Source organism: Pogoniulus pusillus, chromosome 14 (assembly GCF_015220805.1).
Source record: "Pogoniulus pusillus isolate bPogPus1 chromosome 14, bPogPus1.pri, whole genome shotgun sequence".
NCBI classification, from domain to species: domain Eukaryota; kingdom Metazoa; phylum Chordata; class Aves; order Piciformes; family Lybiidae; genus Pogoniulus; species Pogoniulus pusillus.
The window spans coordinates 5,726,648-5,748,176 of record NC_087277.1 but is presented as its reverse complement, the minus strand read 5'-3'; the positions used below and the strand labels follow the sequence as shown (position 1 = coordinate 5,748,176).

The following is a 21,529-nucleotide window of genomic DNA, read 5'->3' as shown; positions in this document are numbered from 1 at the left end:
TCCCTCTGCTGAAGGGAGAGCAAAAAGGAAACCTCTGGGTAGCGGCATAAATATCCCCGCTAAGTCTGTGCTTGCAGACACTTAAGGGAAATGCTGCACACGGAAAGAAGAAATACGTGGCTTCGGTATTGTGCACCATCAAAATTACGCAGGCATCGCTAAATGTTGAAGTGCCGATCCCATCACGCGTGCCGTCTGTAAAAGGATCTATTCTGCAACTCCCCACAGTGCTGCCTACCCGAAATAATCTCCCCTTGTTTGTGGCCAGTGATTAATAACTGATTAATCACCCTTTTATCCCTGTCCTCATCCTCATCCCTCCTCCCCGCCACACTGGTACACTCCCAGAATATTTAGTAGACATTATCGATCGTCTCTGAGTTTTTAGACTTGGTTATCGCCTACAGAGGTTGCCTGCGCGGATGTGAAGGGAGGTGTGTTGGGGGGGGGATAGGGGGAGAGGGCGGCATTCAAAGGCGTGCCTTCCCAAGCTGGCTTTCCTTGGATGAAACAGTTTATTGTAGAGCTTTGCAGCTGCTTGTCCGCCCATTTGCATCTCGTGAAAAAGATAATTCGTGTTCATTGGGAGGGTAGGGGACGAGGGGGAGGAGGGGCGGTGTCGAGGGCTTTTACCTCATCCCACGTTATCCTGACACAGAGGATGCGAGGGTAAGGGGCTTGCCTGTGATGTTGATGCACATTTTAATTACGGACAGCTTCTCTCAGTTCGCGTCTATCGAAGCGAGCTGCTCCCTGCGCTTTGCCCCGTTCTGGAGAAGGTCTGCTACCAATACCAGTCCGCGGCTTTGGGGGCATTTCTTTTCCCTGTTTCAGCTCCCTGTCATTAACACATAATCTCGTGCAGGGTGCGATCATTTGCAAGTCAGGGGTTCGCTGCTCGCTCCGCGGCGCGCAACGGGCGCGGTAGGGAGGCGCTGGGGCTACTGGGTGGCTCCGGAGCCGCTGCCGAAGGCAGCTGCTTTGTGAGCACAAGTCGCGGGGCGGCAGCATCCCACAGAATGAAAGAGTCGGGCGGTTCTCCCCGCGTCGCCATGGCCGCGGGAGCAGCGCAAGTTTCCACAGCACCTGTTGAGAAAGTGGCGCTTCACTTACTTTTGTGCGAGGGGCAAGGGGAAGGGTTAAGAAGGAAAAAAACAAACCACTGGATAGTGCGGGCAAAAGCTGGGATTAAACACTTAAAACAGCGTAAAGGGGGTAGGGGTGGGGGGAAAGGCTCTTGCAAAACTGACCCTTTGTCTGGCAGCTTTCATAGCATTCTCTCAGCCTGAGGAGTCCTCCCAACAACTGCAAATTCAGTAGGTCAGATTTTTTACATCTGCTCTACAGAGCAGGCTGAGCTTCCCTGCAGTACTGCATCTAACTTGGGCATTTACATTTATTTAGTCCTCTCTCCACTCTCATTAATGAATACATTTTACTTCTATTTACATTTCCATTGTGTCAGCCCAGCTTTTGCTCCCAGAAACCTTGACAGAGGTAGGCAATGAGTGAATACCTGCCCATTTAAAACATTCCAGATGTTGGAAGCAAGGTCACTCCCCAGATCCTACATCAGTTCTACCAGGCCTTTTCACCACACCTCTGCAAACTCTAGCCCATGCCTTTCCTTGCTTAATCACCTCTACTGAACAGTCTAGCACCACATCATAACAACCAAACTGTTGTTGAAGTTCCTGTTATCCAGCCTCTTCCCAGTTTGCTTAGCATCTGCCTCTCAGATTCTTCTTTTGTCAGCATCCTATCACCATTTCTCCAGTCTTGGTCCACACCTATTTCTCTGTTACACATGTCAAGCTATCCCAGAATGCTTATGTAGCTGTGTTCATACCTGACTGGTTACGTGTTCTTTGTGTATATCCATATAGAAAAAACAACATATATTCATTTATCTATCAAATTGTGCCTCGTTGGAACCTTGCAACAATACTTGGGAGGGTTTAGAAAAGGAAGAAGAAAGAAGGAGAAAATGGGAGGAAGGAAATAGTCAGAACTGCTGAAGGAAGGGTAACAGAAGGAGGAATTGTATGATCTTAAATGAAAACATTTTTTAACTGCTTACATAGTATCAAATTACAATATGGCACATCTCCAACAAAATCTTCCTTGGATACACATGGAGTGGGGAAAAACCAGAAAACTAAACCAAAACCAACCAACAAACAAACAAAAAAAGGCATAATTTAAAAGTGAGGAAAGAAGAAGCCTAAGTGAGCTTCGCTTCCTGGGATTTAGGAGCAAAACCTTGAACTCCCTTTGGTTTGGCACCTCCCTCCTTCAAAAAAAAAAAAAAAAGAAAAGAAAAAAAAACAAACCAAAAAACAACCCCCCAAAAAAAACCCAAAAAACCCAGCACCCCCAAGCTTGTTATCTGTTTGTGGAAGCAAACCAGAGAGGAAATCGGGCAAGGCAGGCCAAGGCCACAAGACCCCTCCATCCCTTCTGTTTAGCTGATGCTCCAAGACAGAGAGTAGAGAGCACCAAGGTCTCCTCTTTGTCTGCCAGTCTAAAATGAAGCTTTGCCTCTGCTGTTGTTCCTCTGTTCCCCCGTTGCAGTTGTGACAAGCAAAACGAGCATCTTTCGAAAGGAGATGAAGCAGAGATTTTAAATGGCTCATTGACAGAAGAGAAGATGAGAAAACAGAAAGTATTTCCATTTCCAATCATGAGTACCTAGCATGTGGGAATATTTAGCAGGGACGAAGCATGCCCAGCTTCTTACAGCTACCTCTGCAATCTCCCCTCTCTTCCATTCCCACCTCAATCCCGTTCCCTTCATGTTCTGCCATCCCGTCCCCACCGCATCCTTCCCAGTCACTTCATTTATGGCGTTACGGGTAAATGGCATTCCTCGGTGGGCATGAGTGGGCGCAGGGGAAGTGTTCGCTCTGACTCCGAAGTGGAAACGGTCGGATGGGCAACGGCAGGTTTTCTCATTTCCAGCTGCTCGCCGTGGCTGCTGCCTCTGTGTGTTTGTGCGTGTGGAGTTGTGTGCATGTGTTTGTGCGTAGTGTCGTGTATGTGTGTTTGTGCGCGAATACGCACGCAGGGCTGCGGACGGACTCCGACTACAGAAGGGACAACGTCGACCTTTCCATCTCCGCACATGCTCAGCTCCTCTGCGGTGCCTCTTTTTCGCAAGCTCATGCAGATCACACAGGGTTTCTGTTCCGTAGACTGCGCACAGCACTCAAGTAATGTGTTCAAGCTACAGTTCCGCGGGGTTGCAGACAAAGCTTCGCTCTCTCTCCCGCGCCCTTCTTGAGTACAAGGCTCCCTTTAGCGCACGGCTCCCCCGCCTCTTCTTCCGCGGGGTAGAAATAAAGACCTGCACAACCTGTCTCAGCAGCAGCAGCAGGAGGACCACTTCTCCCTTGCCTGCCTGGTGGTGACTTTAGAGGACACAGAGGAACGCCGCGGCACGCTTGGCTTTCCTTTCCTTTGCGAGCGGCAGCGGTCGCCAGGCGGAGCCGGCACGGAGCGGCGCATGCCGCCGCCAGGCTCCACCCGCGCCCGCACCGGCCTCGGGACCGGCTGTGGGAGCCGCAGCCGTCCTAGATGGCCCCAACTCCAGGGAGTCCGTAATATATTCTTCCATCGTTTGGCTTTGCTTTCTTTAGCTCTGTGACTCCTGAGGCCTTTTGTTGGCAAGTGTGAAGCAGCATTAGGGTGGTTGGTTAGTTCGTGTAACGTGCAGAAATAGTCCCTCACTCCCTGCGCGCAGAAAACGCAATTCGACGGGAGTGAGATGATGCACCAGGTAACCACACAGGCTGAAGAGAGTCTCAGGTTGTATCTTCACTGCGTTATTAACCTCTCCACTTGCAAGCGCCGGTCCACGAGTTGTAGAGAATTTCATGGACGTATTTATCCCTCCTTTTCCAAAACTCCTGAGCAATATCACAGCAGAAACTTAAGAGTTTCCTTGTTTGGTGGGTTTTTTAAACTCTTCTCATTTGTAGGAATTTTTGGTTTTGAGGAACAAACCCATCTAGCTTTTCCCTCTTTAGTTCCAACACTGACTATTAGGAGCACTCTAACAGCACATGATAAAAAATAATTGTTATAAGTCTTTAAAACTTACCTGACCATTTTGATTCAATAATTCTTATGATAAGGTTTACTGCAAAGTTCCAGAACTCTTGTGAACTTAAATGCATACCTTTCAAGCAGCTCCACAAAAGGATGTTTCCTTTTCAATGAAACTACAAATTCTCTACAAAAAGAGAAAGTCTTTATAAAAAAATAAAAGAGAGAATAGTTGGCAATAAAAAAATAAATATAAATTAAACCAAAAAAGAGACAATAATTGACAATATCTTGGACCTAAAGGTAATATTGGATCATGTGTAATGTAGGATGTTACCTGCCTCTCAAAAAAAATAAGCCTAGTAGTATTAGGAATGTTGAATATCTGTTTCCCAACATCCAGCTTTTTCTTCTGGGAAAAAGAGCCAGAGCAGTGAAAACCAGAGCAGTTGACTCAAGTGAGCAGTTGACCCAAGCTGGTCAGCAGAAGTATTCCACACCGTAAATGTCATGTTCACTATAAACTGGAAAGCTGTGTCTTTTCCTCAATAACTGCCATCCTTGGAGGGCCTTGCCTATCAATCTGTTTCTGAGTTCTGCTTGTCCTGTTCGTTGTGGCTGTCGTGTTTTGCTGAACTGTGATGCTCTCAGTGCCTGACATCCAGCATTCACTGCTGGGCGTAACAGTTTCCATTTCAATCAGGAGGTCTCCTTTTTCACTATTTGCTTCTCAGGGGAAGCAGGTCACTGGGTGATAGAGCAACTCAGTGGAGACTCAGGTTGTTGTAGATGTTTGCATGTGGTTGTTTACTTTTTCTGGGCAGATTTGCATTCACGGTTTCACTACATGGTTCATGGTTCTTACAGATTGCATAACATTTACTATGACATCATAATTTCAGTATTAGAAGTTTTGAATAGCACAATGCAAATTTATCATCTCCTTCCCAGTGTCTGAAATGTTAGCAGGATTTAGGAACAGTCATAGTCCTAGAGAGTGCCTCAAAGTGTTGGGGAATGACATACAAGGAATTCTGCCAGGGCTGGTCCACTCGTGTTGTCAAAGAGCAAGATGGAATGCAACAGACATAGACAGACTGCCCATTTTCCCTTGTATTGGGCAAAATGTATCACAGTCTCATGTATAATCTTCACATATATCATAAAAAATAAGGTGAATATAGTAAGTAACTTAACCTCAGAAGGATTCACGGGGTGATGAATTTTCACCTCCCAAGGCTTGTAAATTACTGGTGTTATCATTTAAAGATGCTGACACATCTCAGAGGTGGCTGTGTTTCAGTGGTAGCTAAAATGATCCCTCTGTGATCATTACCTTATTATGGAATTGTTTTAAAACTCAGCAAGTGGATATTTGTGAGTGTAATTTGGAGTCCTTAGCTAAAATGAGCTTCTCAATGTAGAGTATGGAAACTGTTCTCATTTCAACATAGTGTTGAGATGAAACTACTTGAATTACAAAACCTTTCCTCCACTATTTAATCCGACCCAGAAGGAAAGCTACACTTGCTACTAAATGTAGTTTTTGTGATCACTGTGTGCAGTTTTCTTGGGGAACTGAAGCTTACTCTAATTAGAAGTAAACTTCTTGAAGTCCATAATAAAATTTATACTTTTGCTTCTATGTATCAATTTTGATCCAAGGGTGAATGGAAGTTATAAACCAGATGTAAAATGAGCTTCTAAACTGCCTGAGGTTGAGACCATTCAAAGCAATAGGAGAACCCAGAATAACATCTTTGAGAGATTTGCTTCTGCTTCTTTTCATACTGACTTTTGAATTAGTTTTCCATGCATCCATTTGATGTGGGAATAGAAGTTGCATTTCACAGTATACTAGAAAGAAATAGGAGAATCCAGAAGAGTGTCTTTGAGAGTAGATTTTCTTCTGCTTCTTTTCACACTGAGTTTTGAATTACAGCTTTCCACGCATCTATTTGACTTGGGAATAGAAGTTGTATTTCACAGTACAGTAGAAGTTTTTAATAGACAGTGCTCTTTGGGAAATTCATATTGGATTATAAACCTAAAGATTACAGAAGCAAATTGTTTATGATTCTGCTTATGTAAATTCTGTGTTTGAACACAGTCAGAAAATGCTGCATTTTATTGATGATCATGTCAGCACTTCTGGGGATCTGGCCACTAGATTCCATGTAATGGTATTATGCTAACACAATTGTCTGCTGTAGTCCTTAAAACCAAAGACTACTCATGCCTTTTGTCAGGACATATGCTGTATGAAGGCCAATTTACAACCTGATTTCAATATTCCATATTACATTTTTGTTCTCCACTAAAACATTTTGAAATTTATGGAAGCCTGCTAATAGCTTCAGAGGAGATGAGAAAATGAATTTCAGTTTAGAACGAGTTCAGATTTCATTATTAATGCAGTTTGGTTTTACTTTTATTGGGTCATCATATATTCCAGAGATGTAGTTACACCTGAAAATACTGAATTAGCTAGCAAAACCATAGCACAAAAATGGAGATACTTCCACTTTTTAAAAATTTATCTTTTACTAGCACATTCTTTGTATTTGCCTCCATCATCAAGTCTAAAAATATTTAATATGCTGAGCCAAAATCCCAAGAACTGAAACATACTCAAAAACCAAGGGGCTAAATCCTGACTTTTGGAAAGCCTGTCTGGTTAACCAAAGGTGAGAATAGGTCTTTGACCTACAGTCAAGTCATTCAGCTCTGCAGTACAAGATGCTTTTCATGCATCTACAGGTGCATGTGGGAACACATAGACATGCACATAGATGCACTCCAGCACTTCTTGTATCAGGCATTGGTAGCCATGGGCTCTGTAAAGAAGAACCTATGCTTAATTCATGACTAACTGCATATTGTGCTTTCCCTTGAATACAGCTCTGCTTGCTGACATTTATACTTTAATCATATGACTACTGCTGCTGACTTTAGCAATGCTTCTTGCATGATGTGACAGTTTCAGTGACCACAAGAGAAGAAATAATATATTTAATCATTTATATTGTGTAACTGAAAGGGCAAGACATTTTCTCCAAAATCTTTACATCAATATAGTGCTCACAAAAATTGTTTGTCTGGTTAGATGTTTTTTCATCAGTCTAATGCATTGAAATAACGTGATATAACTTGTGCTTTATCAAGTAAATGTTTAGGCAGTACTTGTGGCAACAATTCATCCCTCCTAGGTTTATTACCAAAACAGCTATGATTTTTTTTTTATGTCACTTACTGGATATGAAAACCATTCATATGAAACTGCCAAAGATCTCTTCTTCAGTTGGACCCTTAATAAAAGCTCTTGGAACTGAGAACATAGTATTTTACATTCAATGGACTTGAAAAATGTCCTCTTAAAATGCAAAGAGGGGGAACTGCCTGCTTAGTCCTGTTTCTTGGTGTGGTCTTCCACTTAAAACAAATAGGGACATCATTAGCTACTCCTTTCCATATTACTGTTCAGCATATCTACAGCTTTGATTCATCATTCTTAAATAGCACCTCCATCCTGCGGACTCTTCAAGGTAGTCAATCATTTCCTTCACACAATTCACATAGCCCTTAGCTTCAGATACTTTGGTATTGCTCCCCTCTTCACCCTTTGTTTCAGTCTTGACAGCTCCTTCCTGGGAGAGTAAGATACCTCTGACATTTGGGACAATATTTATTTAATTGTTTTTAAAGGTTCTGTTTAATGACTCATGACCTTTCATATACCATCAGTTCAACTATATTCACCTATATCAACATTAGAGATCTTGTAAGCATGTGAATGTTATTATAATTCTTCAGTGGCCCAAATTTCTACACAGGTACTTCAGCAGTCTTGAGGAAATTTAATTTTCATCCCCTTTCTGTGGAAGTAAAAGTAGCATAGACATTAGACTAAGAATAGCATTTTTGTGTTTTTCATAGAGGATGCAGTGTCAACAGAACTTTCTCACATCTTCTCATGCAAGAATAACAAATTTTCCCTGACAAATAGGTGAGAGAGATTTTATTGGCATTTCCATTGTCAGTAGTGGAAAGTTGAACCAATCAACCATATAAGACAGTGATTTTTGTAAACATCCTGACAGACTTGTGCTCCTCAAAGCTATTTATTTGAAATAGCAATGAGCAACAGAATCAATGTGCAATACAGAATGAATTCAACATCGTGGTAGCTCCTGCGTGGCTGCCTCCATAACTTCCCTAAGGATGTGCTTTCAAAATTCTTAAATTTTTCTAGCATTATAGTTGCAGGTCATTGAAATTTACACGAGTTTCTACACTAATTTTAGCTGGGTTTAATTTAGAATATCCATGAAAAAAACCCTCCACACTCCTAAGTTCTATTGATATATTTTACTATGCCCAAAATTCTTGCTCATCAACTAGCTCCTGTAGTTTTTCCCAGTTTATCCCGCCTCCTCTGCAGTTCTGGGCTCTCTTCCCAAAATCTCTTCCCACTCCACAAGTACTACTGGAGAAGTCCCAAAAACATAAAGCCTGCAGTAAAATACAGAAAGTTGTCTTCCATTTCTATGTCATTTGTAAAGTGTTTTTGTGGCCCAAAGTAATAACCGTGTAAGGGTAAGCTGTTGGGAAATTAGATAACTGCCCAGCCTTTACAGTCATAGATTACTGATTTTCAAATCATCTACAAGAAGGCAGGCTTGGAAGAGCAGAGTTTCAGATACATTTGCTTTCATTCTGATCATCATTTCAGAGGCTGAGGGAGCTGGCGTTGTTTAGCCTGGAGAAGAGGAGGCTCAGGGGGGACCTCATTGCTGTCTACAGCTACCTGAAGGAAAGTTGTAGCCAAGTGGGGGTTGGTCTCTTCTGCCAGGCAACCAGCAACAGAACAAGGGGACACAGTCTCAAGTTGTGCTGGGGGAAGTCTAGGCTGGATGTTAGGAGGAAGTTGTTGCCAGAGAGAGTGATTGGCATTGGAATGGGCTGCCCAGGCAGGTGGTGGAGTCACCATCCCTGGAATTGTTCAAGAAAAGCCTGGATCAGGCACTTAGTGGTCTAGTTGATTGGACAGGACTGCTTGCTGAATTGGACTGGATGTTCTTGGAGGTCTCTTCCACCCTGATTGATTCTATGATTCTTTCTTCAGTCTGTTTTGTGTGCCTGCATGGTTATTTTTAGGGTAACCAAAATAAAGCCGAAACAAAAAAAAAAAAAACTTCAAAACACATTGAAAAAAGACCAAAACCTTATAGTCACTTAAAGTCCTTACTTGCATAGAAATAAACTTGCATAGAATCAGATGGCTAACATTTGGATACTTGATATATTTGTGAAATCCAAGATCCATCTCTGTTTTCCAAGCTCTAAAGTGTAAAATGAAATTGTCCTTGTGATGTAGCAAGGAAAGTTTTACAGTTCTAATATTATTACTTTATTCTTCACTGATACCATCCTTGGATGACCAATACAGACTAGTGGGAATTGTAGATTCTACAGAATATCCTAGATTAATAATAAATTAAATCAAAAAGGGGGAAAAAATCCTATAGTGTAAAAGAGGGCCAGATTTGTTACTCACTTATCCCAGGATTTACTTTGAGCATTTCAATGATATCAGAAAAGATTACTACATATCTGACTTGTTAAAGCTGCAGTTCCAAATTGCTCCCTTTGGGGCCTCCTTTCACTCCAGTGAAACCCATTGGCAGCTGAGTCAACACAAATGTCTAATCTATGAGCCAGAGCATACCACAGGTATGAACTAAGGAGAGAATCTGATCTGAAAAACCTCTGTAATTATTAGGAGGTTATGAATTGCCTGCTGGAATTTGGGGTATCTGAGGTAGCTGTAAGGAAAATGGATCATTTATTAAAAAAAATACAGTACACAGTGCAATGTGCACGGAATCATCCTTGAAGAATTTGCAGATATTTCTGAAATCATAGATGTACTTTAGTGCTGAGATGTCTTCTAAGAACATTTTCTTCATTGTTAAAAGCTTTTGGGCTCTCGTTTTGCACTAGTAAGCCAACATACAGTGTTGTGTAGGTGAACATCCTCTGGCTGAAATAATTTGGATGTATCCGGTTGATTGATTTTTTTTTTCTCCTCATCTACTTTCTCCATGCTTCATCTGTGCAAAATTTATTAGCACCATCTCTGTTGTACCATACTTATTTTGGCTGTTAGTGCATAGACTGCTTGGGGTTAGGTTCCTTTGTTCCTTTTCTTTGTGTGGCACCCTTGGACAACTGCGCATTTTTCAAGGAGCTGTATCATTGATTTTTGCTATTTGCCTATCTCTTACCAGGATTTTAACTTCACCAGGTTCCTACTTGAATATCTATATTTTGCCATATCAGTGTCTTTATTTTTTTGTCCTTCTGAATTAATACTATTTTCTTGTCTCATTTCTGTTGATGGCTCACTATGTCTGTTTTTTATTGAATGCTGCTTGGTAGCTGCTAAGTTTTGCAATTGGAAGCTTCTTACTCCTCAAGCAAGAAATGGATCATTTATTAAAAAATACATTGCACAGTGCAATGTGCACTGAATCATCCTTGAAGAATTTGCAGATATTTCTGAAATCATAGATGTATTTTAGTGCTGAGATGCCTTCTGAGAACATTTTCTTCATTGTTAAAAGCTTTTAGGGTCTTGTTTTTCACTAGTAAGCCAACATACAGTGTTGTGTAGGTGAACACCCCCCGGCTGCAGTAATTTGGATGTATTTGATTGATTGATTTTTTTTTTCTCTTCATCTACTTCCTTCATGCTTCATTTGTACGAAATTTATTAGCACCATCTCTGTTGTACCATACTTATTTTGGCTGTTAGTGCACAGACTGCTTGGGGTTAGGTTCCTGTTGTTTGTGTGGCTCCCTTGGACAAACTGTGCATTTTTCAAGGAGCTGTATCACTGATTTTTGCTATTTGCCTATCTCTTACCAGGATTTTAACTACACCAGGTACCTTTGTATAGAATCCTAGAGTCATAGAATCAACCAGATTGGAAGAGACCTCCAAGATCATCCTGTCCAAACTATGACCCAGCCCTATCCAGTCAACTAGACCACGGCTCTATATTTTGCCATATCAGTATCTTTTTTTTTTAATTGTTTTTTTTTTTCTTTCTGAATCAATACTATTTTTCTGTCTCATTTCTGTTGATGGCTCAATATGTCTAACTGTTTTTTATTGAATGCTGCTTGATAGCTATTAAGTTTTGCAATTTGAAGCTTCTTACTCCTCAAGCAAGAAGTGTATTTTTGAGGAGCAAATTCTTGCAACAAACAGAATACTTCCTTTCTACACAGAGGAGTTTGTTTTGGATGTGGCAGCTCTACAAAACTGTTCATATAATTCATGAGGCTAGGCTAATGAAACTAAAACCATAACAGTTGAGCTCCATCAGATTCTTTTTGGCCCATTCCCTAAAATGCCATTAGAGCTAGTGGGCTAAAAATTGACATCATAAAAGACTTTATAGGCTGTGATCCATTTCTATTCACTGTCTTATGATGGTAGTTAAGTGAGGCCCCCAAAAAATATTTCAGACTTTAAGATTACTGTCAGGCCTGATTGTAGTTTTCAGATCCTTTCCTAACTTATCATTCAGTGACAAATATGGCAGGAGAAAGTTGCAAGATGAGAAGAAAGTCTAAAATCTGTTTTAAAGCTGAATGGAATTTGAATCCATTAGAAAACAATGGGTCAACACTTTATTAACCAATCACATTTTTCTGACTGCCATTTGGTCTAGAAATTGGCAGAAACACACGATAAACCCTGAGAGTTTAAAGTTTCTGGCTGATCTCTAAATCAAAAACAGCTGAGCAGATTTAAATATTTTGTGTAAACAAATTTGCATCCAGGCTGGTAATCTGCATGCCAGCTTTCAGTTTGACATTTTCCAAAATGATGGAAGAATGCTAAGCTCTTAATGCTAAATGGAGTTCATAATGGAAATGCTGACAGACCCGTAATTACCTGTATTGTGATTCTGCTGAAAGCTGCTTTATCTGTCTAAATCGTTCACAATGCAGTTAGAGACATAAATTCTTGAAAGAAGGAAAAGAAAGAATGTTATGTTGGAAATACTAAATGGTAGCAGTGCTCTATTTTCTTTCAGACATCCACTTATGGAGTTAAAATGACAAAGAAATTATTTGAAAATAGATGCAGCATTTTGTGTGGAACTGTAAAAGCAACCAGCGATGCTTAAAAAATTAACCTTCATTTTTCAGTCTTTTTGAGTCTCCTTTCCAGTAAAGTATGAATAAAGACATCAAATCAACCATTTTTAATATGGCAATGAGAAATTAACATAGAATAAATTTGTCAGTGACTTGACATGGCAAAAAAACCCAAAGATCTCAGGCAACAACAGATACAGAACCAGCATTTGGCTTACCTAAGATTTACTGCCCATGCTAAAATCATCTGCAGTGGTGGGGAGAAGGGAATAGGAGATAGTATGTTCCGAAAACTTGCCCAGAAAATAGTGTGGAATAGTAACAATGAGAGAAAGGCAGTTACCTGATCACCATAATTTAGGGACTCCTTTATTTGCCAACTCCAGGGTCTTGAGAATTTGAGTTTTGTGTTGTGGTTGGTTTGGTTGGTTGGTTGGTTGGTTTTGTTTTGTTTTTCCTTTATTTTTCCATTAAAATCTTGCAAATTTCACTGCATAGTCCTTACTCCATTTGGGATAGAGATATGGAGGAAAACTGACTTCACCACTGATCCTGGTGAAGCTCCACTTTTAATTCTTCCTCATGCAAGGAGGTGATCATTAAGCTGTATTGCTTCTTATCCCTTACCTAGCTAGAAATTCAGAAAAGGATCTTACCATCTATCCTGCAGTAACTATCTCCTTTAATAGCCTTTCATGGTGAGCCTTGTCAAAAGTTTCTTGTGTGCTGACAGATTACTTATTCTGATTAATGGATTTGTACCCAAAAATTACTTTTCCTGCATCACAGCTTGAAACAGAGACATTCAGTGAGAGTAATATTCTGCCTGTCTCATACCTACTTTCATAAGTTTGAATACAAAACTATAGATCCAGAAGATGAGAGTGGACAAGAGCCATAATTCACTATGGGATATGGAAAAGATTTGTTCAGCCACCTGAAGGGTTTGGGGGAGCTATAGAAGGCTGAAGCATAAAGGTCCAATACCACGACTCAGGCTTGTAGTCACAGATGCCTAAAGGAATTAACAGTGCAAGCCCATGAACTGGTTCCAGTGTTGTGTTTTGGTGTCTTTCTTGAGTGCTTCCTATTGACAGCTCACAGAAATCCCAGTCCTTTGCACATTAGCTTTGGTTAATGGCAGTGGGGTTAAATTCTCTCATGCATGGAGTTCATGAAACTTAAGACCTAGCTTAAATTTCTGAACTAGTCTATGACCTCCTATCTTATGATTTAGCCACTGAAAGAATGGTAAGAATCTATCTCAGCCCTACAACAGCTTACTTAAAAGCTCCCAGCCTCAGAAAGTCAAGTCCCAAAACTGCTGGAGAAGGGAACTGCCAGCATATGTTGCCTTCTCCATTACATAGCAGAGCCATAAATGTCTTGTGGCTAAATCAGAATGTTTCTCATGGTACTTATGAAGTAGCATGAGTTTGCTGTGTTAATAGGAGACTTAAAAAATACATTTCTGAAGTTGCATGGAATGATGCTGATTCTCTTGGAAGCATTTTTTCTTTCTAGAATGGGAATTAAACTACTATTCCAAGTAAACTGTTACAGACACTGAAGTGTTGCAGGTGCCATGTTTCAGATGAGATGATGCTGGCATGTCTGGTCCTGAAAGATTGCTGTGTATCTTACACAGAATATCGTTATTAGCCTTCATCTGCTGGCTAAATTCCAATTTGGGTAATTACAGTCTGCTCTCTAAACTCTCTAAGCAGACTATGTTAAATAACCTTCCAATCTTCTGAGGGTCATTTCTGTGATTTATTAAATAATAGCTCTTCTAGATCTAAAAGGCAACTGCTTCTAAATGCTAGGGGAAAGTGACTGTTTTGGATGGTGTGTTGCAAACTCAGTGCTCAGTGGTAAACTGCAGTGGCATTGGTAATGCTTACTGCATAGGAAGAGTTCCTTAGCACTGTACAAAAAAAACCCCAAAGGAAACTACCTCCTTATGAAGATAGCTGCAATTTAATTTAGAATCATCAGAAACATTCTGGACAACACAAGATGTTCTACACAAGATGAATATGAACCTGGAGAAATCCACCTGGAGAAAGATTTGGAAAAGTTGTAAGGCTTTTAAAGTTTAAGTCATAAATTCTTATTCAAAGTGAAGAATAAAGCACACAGGAGAATGTAGCAAAGTGTAAAGCAATGCAAAACTATGAATTTGTCTCAGAGATGAAAGAAGCAAAGGGAGAAAACTGATCAGTTAGACAAGACTGTAAACCAAATATTTGTCTTGACTGATCTCAAAGCCTGAGAATTTCAGGGATGTTTTTGGCGTGGTTATTGTTATTTACTGCTGCCAAGAATGCATTAATTGCTCTATTGGAGGCTCCTCCACACAACATTTTCATTAGCTTAGTTTCTTGTTTGAATACAAAATTAACAAATCCGAGTGCACAATTCCAAACCAAATAATTGCAGGTAGTGATAATGAGAGAAACAAACTAAATTAATTTATCTGTTAAATAGCTTCATTATGTGTGGATTAGTAAAACCTCAAGTATTTCAGGTTACAATTTGTCAAAAAAAAAGAAAAAAGAAGTATATACATTGTAGCTTGAAATGCACTTTGATCTCTTCAGTTCTTTACAGTTGCATGAGAAATTGGCTTCAAGGGAATTGCTGCTATCCTTTGCTGAAGAAACATAAAATCTTGAAGTTAGTGGGTGAGTTGTCACCTGTTTCAATTATTGTAAACAGATGGAAATAGTAAGTAACCAGCATGGCTTTACCGAGGGCAAATCATGAAATCATGCCTGACAAATTTAGTGGCTTTTTATGATGAAGTCGCAGCAGCAGTGGACAAGGGAATGGCAACTGACATCATCTACCTGGACTTGAGTAAGGCATTTGACTCTGTCCCACATGGCATCCTGGTCATCAAACTGGAAAAAGCACAGACTTGATGGGGGGAGCACTGCTGGGTAAGGAATTGGCTGGATGGTCACACACAGAGAATGATGATCAAGGGCACAATGTCCACCTGGAAACCAGTGCCAAGTGGCATCCCTCAGGGGTCAGTGCTGGCACCAGTGCTGTTTAACATCTTTGTCAGCAATATGGACAGAGGAATTGAGCGCACCCTCAGCAAGCTTGCAGAAGACACCAAGCTAGTCAACTTGCTAGAGGGCAGGGATCCATCCAGAGGGACAGGCTGGAGAGGTGTGCCCAGGCCAGCCTCATGAAATTCAACAAATTCAACAAGGCCAAATATAAGTCCCTGCAAAGTGTAAAGCAATGCAAAACTTTGAATTGCACCTGGGTTGGTGCAATCCCAAGCACAGATGCAGGTTGGGTGGCAAATGTCTGGAGAGCAGCCCAGAGGATGAGTACCTGGGGGTCTGGGTTGACGAAAAGATCAACATGAGCTGGCAGTGTGCACGTGCAGCCCAGACAGCAACCGTGTGCTGGGCTGCAGCAAGAGCAGTGTGGGCAGCAGGGCAAGGGAGGGGATTCTGCCCCTTGGCTCTGCTCTCCTCAGACCCCACCTGCAGTCCTGTGTGCAGTTCTGGAGCCCCAACACAAGCAGGACATGAAACTGTTAGAGCATGTCCAGAGGAGGTCACAAAGATGCTCAGAGGGCTGCAGCAGCTCTGCTATGAGGACAGGCTGAGAGAGTTGGGGCTCTGCAGCCTGAAGAAGACTTCGAGGAGACCTTGGAGTGGCCTTCTGGTGCCTGAGTGGGGCCTACAGGAGGGCTGGGAAGGGACTACCGTCAAGAAGGTCTTGTGATGACAGGATGAGGAGGGATGGCTTAAACTGGCAGAGGAGATATTTAAACTAGATGCTAGAAGGAAGTTCTTTCCAGCGAGGGTGGTGAGACACTGCCACAGGTTGCCCGGGGAGGCTGCAGCTGCTCCCTCCCTGGAGGTGTTCAAGGCCAGGCTGGATGAGGCCTTGAGCGACCTGTTCTAGTGGGAGGTGTCCCTGCCTATAGCGGTGGGTTGGAGCTGGATGATCTTTGAGGTCCCTTCCAACCTAAACCATTCTATGATTGTAAGTAACTATTCATAAGTATTATTTATTTGCCCTTCCCAGGGTCATTGTCATGCTGGGTTTTATTTCAGCTACATACACAGGGAAGTTAAAAAAGAGGAACTAATCCCATCTCGTATCTGCACTTTTAGAAACATCAGTGTTGTGTTTTATGACCGCTCTGAGAAGCTGGGGGGATCCAAATCTAGTGCAGACAGCACAAAAGCATCAAACTCTCTGGCAGGATTTATTCTGAGTTTTCCAGCTATTTCTCTGTCTCTATCATTGTGTTTCACTAGTAGATAAGAGGGACAATTAAGTTTGTAGAAATTGGATATTTAACTGGGAGCAAAATATAAATCTCTGCAGATAAAGTCTCAGATAATGCATGATTTTTACCCATTTCAATGAGATTTCTGTGTAGATTTTACACTTTTTTTTTTTTTCTTTTTCTTTTTTTTTTTTTTCACCCCAGTATTCTGTTGCTATGCTGTTATGCTGTTTGGGAATGATCCAGTTTACACAGTTGCAAGTGCTGAAATAATTTACTTCCTACAATCTATCAGTGCATTGCAGCTGAGAGTGGAGAAGTTCTTGAACTGCTGTTACACAACTATAAAATGTATCCAGAGAAGGGTGGAGAAGATGGTGAGGGGCCTGGAGCACAGCCCTGTGAGGAGAGGCTGAGGGAGCTGGGGGTGTGCAGCCTGCAGAAGAGGAGGCTCAGGGCGGAGCTCATTGCTGTCTACAACTACCTGAAGGGACATTGTAGCCAGGTGGGGTTGGGCTCTTCTGCCAGGCAAGCAACAACAGAACAAGGGGACACAGTCTCAAGTTGTGCCAGGGAAGGTCTAGGCTGGATGTTAGGAGGAAGTTGTTGCCAGAGAGAGTGATTGGCATTGGAATGGGCTGCCCAGGGAGGTGGTGGAGTGGCTGTGCCTGGAGGTGTTCAAGAAAAGCCTGGATGAGGCACTTTGTGCCATGGTCTAGTTGATTGTATAGGGCTGGGTGCAAGGTTGGCCTGGATGATCTTGGAGGTCTCTTCCAACCTGGTTGATTCTATGATTCTATGACATAGATGAGCAGGTGTAATTTCTCTTTCACTCAGTCCCAGCTGTGAACTCTGTCCTTTGTAATAGCATATTTCTCTTTTAATTCTGTCAATTCCTAAAAAAAAAAAATCATCCTTCAGTTTCAGAAGATGTAAGGCAAAAAGGGAGGATCACCCTTAAGTGTCTTGCCCTACAGATTTCAAAGACTTGGATATAAATCTCAAGAAGTTCTGGTTTTGCAAACATAGCAAGAAAAAGAATATTGTTGCTTGTTTGCCATTTGGGAAAAATCATAGAACCATAGAATGTTAGGTGTTGGAAAGGATGTCTAGAGATGAGCTAGTCCAATCCACCTGCCAAACCAGGATCACTCAGAGCAGTCCAGGCTAGGCACTCAGGAGGGTTTTGAAAGTCTCTAGAGAAGTAGACTCCACAGCCTCTCTGGGTAGCCTGTTACAGGGCTCCATCACCATCACAGTAAAGAAGTTTCTCCCCACTAGCTAACAACAACAAAATTAAGGCTTTTATTTTTGCATGTGAAATACTGCTGCTTTTCCTCAATGCAATTCCAACACCTGTGTATTTAAATTGCTTATGCAATCTCATCAAAGTAAATCTTTGTTACTGTTTTCATTACAATCCTTGTGGTAGGTTTTTGCTTGTTTACTTGGTTGTTTTGTTCTTATTTGAGAAGAGACTTGGGGATTCTTTTTATCTCAGCATAATTCTGAGCTTTCACAAGCAGTGGATGACTTTCCCTGTTGGGAGTGAAAAATGAGTTAAAAAGAGCCAAATGATCCTTGTGTGTGCATTTAGGGCAACATGTTCTGGCCTGACTCCAGAGATGCTGCTCCACAGAGAAAGATAAAGGACAGTTTGAATTTCACTTCACAATACACTTTGTGATCATTTGAGGTAAAAGTTGATGCTTCTATGGAAACACCACTTCAGTAGCAAACCATACAATTCTTTTAGGTGTCTTCCTGTTGTTTTCTCCCCTCAGCTGGGAGGTGTACCCACTGGTGAGCCAGCCTAGCTGCACACCTGTACAGAGCAAGCGGATCTGCGGGGGATGTAGGATGTGCCTCCACAGTGCAGAAAGGAACCACGCAGAGTGGAGCTTCCTCTCTGCTAAGTAGGCCATTTCCCACCGTATTATAACAATTTCACACTACGTTATCTTGTGAGCCTCAAGTGATTGAATGTCCCCTTTGAACATTCAAAGGTTTCCTACGATACTAGCTCACTGTTATTGCTTTTTATATTGCCTTGTGGCAAATTAGTGGGATATACTGTAAGGAAAGAAAGATCATCAACATCTTATTTGCATACAAACGTTGTATTATTTTCAAATTATCCTTTTTATGCTTCTCATTTTCCTAGGATGCTTTCTCCAGCCTGTATGAAGATTGCCCATTCGATCTTTATTCTCCTAATAATGTTCTGTTGCATAACATAACAGATTTATTTTTTTTCTACTTTATTCCCTCCCTGAATAGAAGAGCTAAATTACACAATGGTAAGGACATCAGCAATACTTCACTATTAAGTTTCACCAGTTTATGCCAAACTAGTCAGAAAAATTGTCACAAGAGTGGCACAAACTTTGAACAAAAATGCAAGTCTTCACCTCCTCACTGCCTAGAAAATGTTTTGATGCTATCATTGTCACTTTGCTTTAAATTTGTAGTAGATTCCTGAAGTTCCAAAGCCTTTGACAACAGCCCCAAGTACTTACCCCTGCACTAGAGAACAAGAAAATGCAGCAGCCAGCTTCCTTATTCTAGTGTGTTCAAGAGTCTCCCTGGCACCTGCTTGTTACTGTATTGTGCTTGTGCTACATGAAATCACTTGTACTCTCAGAGGTGTGGATAATAAGGGAATGGGAGGTGAGTTTTCTAAGGGGAACATAACGAAAAAGAGCCAAACTATGTGCAGTTACAAGTGACTTCGTTACTGGCAATGTCTGAACTGCAGACACGCTGAGATGTAACGGCAAATCGTGGCTTCAGGGAGTCATGTGTAGATCTCAGTCTAAAATCATTCAACCCAGAAAAGTTAAAGTAGAAGGAGTTCTATTTTAACTTTTATTCTTTTCAGCTGGGAAAAAAAAAAAGTCTTTCTAAGGAAGTTTACAGCAGAATAAATGGATTTCCATTCTACTGCAGTTCTGCCTTATCTCAACCAACCTTCTTTAGGTAGTGACTCTGTTTTCATGCAGTACATAAATATTATATCTCTGATAGAGAAAAAAATAATTTATTTCCTGGAGGATGCTTTGATTTCAGATTTTGAAGCTTTATTTCAGCTTGTAGGAAACTGTGTAATGATGACGTTTCTTAACTTTTATATTCTTACGTTTACTACCTGAAGAAATTATCTCAAGTAGGCAATGTTCTTAATATTTAGGAAGTGTTGCAACCTTAATGTGTTCTAGTAAGAAAAGGTTGAGATAAACTTTGAAGCAGACTCTTTAATGTTTCATATCATATAAGCAAGGATCTACAAGAAGTACAGAAAAAATGAAATGTTTTTTGATTAAACTTCTAATTGCTTCATATGTTGTATGGGGAGAGTGATTTGCCATTGGAATGGGCTGCCCAGGGAGGTGGTGGAGGCACCGTCCCTGGAGGTGTTCAAGAAAAGCCTGGATGAGGCACTTAGTGCCATGGTCTGGTTGATTGATAGGGCTGAGTGATAGGTTGGACTGGATGATATTGGAGGTCTCTTCCAACCTGATCAATTGTATGATTCTATGATTCTACTCTAAAGTGAATTATTAAACAAATTAGTAAAAAATCAGCTTTAGTTGCCATTTGCCCAGTTTTTGCCATAGAGAGGAAACAGAGGGAGAGGATTAATTCAACAAAAGATCCTATGGCAATTCTTTAAAATGCAGTATCTCAGAATGGTTACCATATGTGTCACACTGTTTCTGGCTTGCATATAGTTCCTTGCACTGCCAAATACTGAAGCAAACAGCACTATAGTTCAGCTTTGTGCTAAATATGAATCCAAAGTTCTCTGGAGCCATTGTAGAATTCGCAGAGCTGCTGCTCCATAGCAGTAGCTAAAAATAAGTGAAAGAAACTTCACAGATAAAGAGCAGTGAGACAGGAAAATCTACTACTGACTGTTTAAAACTGTAACACACAGAAATATTCCAAGTTCATTACTAAAAAGAAATTGTAATGCATGCTCAAAATAAGCCACAAATGTTCTGTGTCTGAACTGAACCAGTGGAACTAGTTCTGAACTAGTGGAAAGGGAAATGTTTGGGGCAGGAAGTGACACCCAGGCAGATGATCTGCCAAAGGATTTGGTTTGTTTTTATTCTAAAATACAATTCTACTACTGATCAGGCAGTGCATGTTTAAAAGCTGCACTTCACATGACGTCAGCTAGTAAATATTGGCGCTGTTTTGAGGTGCTAGTAGAGAAACAGCATCTTTCACAGAACACTACTTCTCTAATAATCCCTGGCACAGCTACCTTTTTCATAAAGGGTTTTCATAATAACTACTTAGACTAAAAAAAAAAGTGATAGTCCTTTCTAGTTAGTTGGTGTTGAGGCATGCTTGAAAGGCTTTCATGCCGACTAAGGATTTTAATTGCTCATGTCTTTTAGGTCTCAGCAATATGTTCAGTCTCATACATTCATGCTGTTAGTGGGATGTGAGAAATGTTTTGTAGTAGTTAAGACTCAGGACCAGTTTTCTTAGTGGTTTCTTTTCATCATATTCTCTGTTTCATTATCTGAAACTAAGACTGTTTGTTGATTCATTCTCTTTCCCAGTAACGTCTGCCTTAACTTCACCCATTTCTAACTGAATGGTTTTACTCATATGCCAAATGTAGCTTTCACCATAACAGCCTTGCTTTCAGATTCAGAAAATGCAACAATGATACAAAGATGCTGTGCTGAGTTCCTCAAAGTCCATGCAGGAGATGGGAAAGACACGAGCTTATAGCAATATGATACATAGAAGGTCAATCTGTTTATTGAAGCTAAGAGTGGTAGTTATATAGTGGATTTGATGCAAATGTGTGTGCTTTCGATAGGTTCTGAAACAGAGACATTCAGCAGTTCCCAGGGCTGACCAGCCTGCCCCCCTTCAATGCCCCCTCACATAGCTCAGCTACAGACAGCAGTTAACCTTCACAGCTTCTCTGCTAGCCTTCCCAAGGCCACTTCCCTGCAGCTGTGCTCCTTATAAGAATGACCTTAGCGTTACCCTTTTCTTCTTCACTTCAGCCTT

General features: G+C 41.1%; 1 protein-coding gene across 1 annotated transcript in view; it reads left to right on the top strand.

Moving 5' to 3' along the window:
- Positions 1–21,529, top strand: part of CSMD3 (CUB and Sushi multiple domains 3) — a 483,827-nt gene that overhangs the window by 1,187 nt on the left and 461,111 nt on the right. The gene's annotated exons all lie outside the window — the stretch shown is intronic.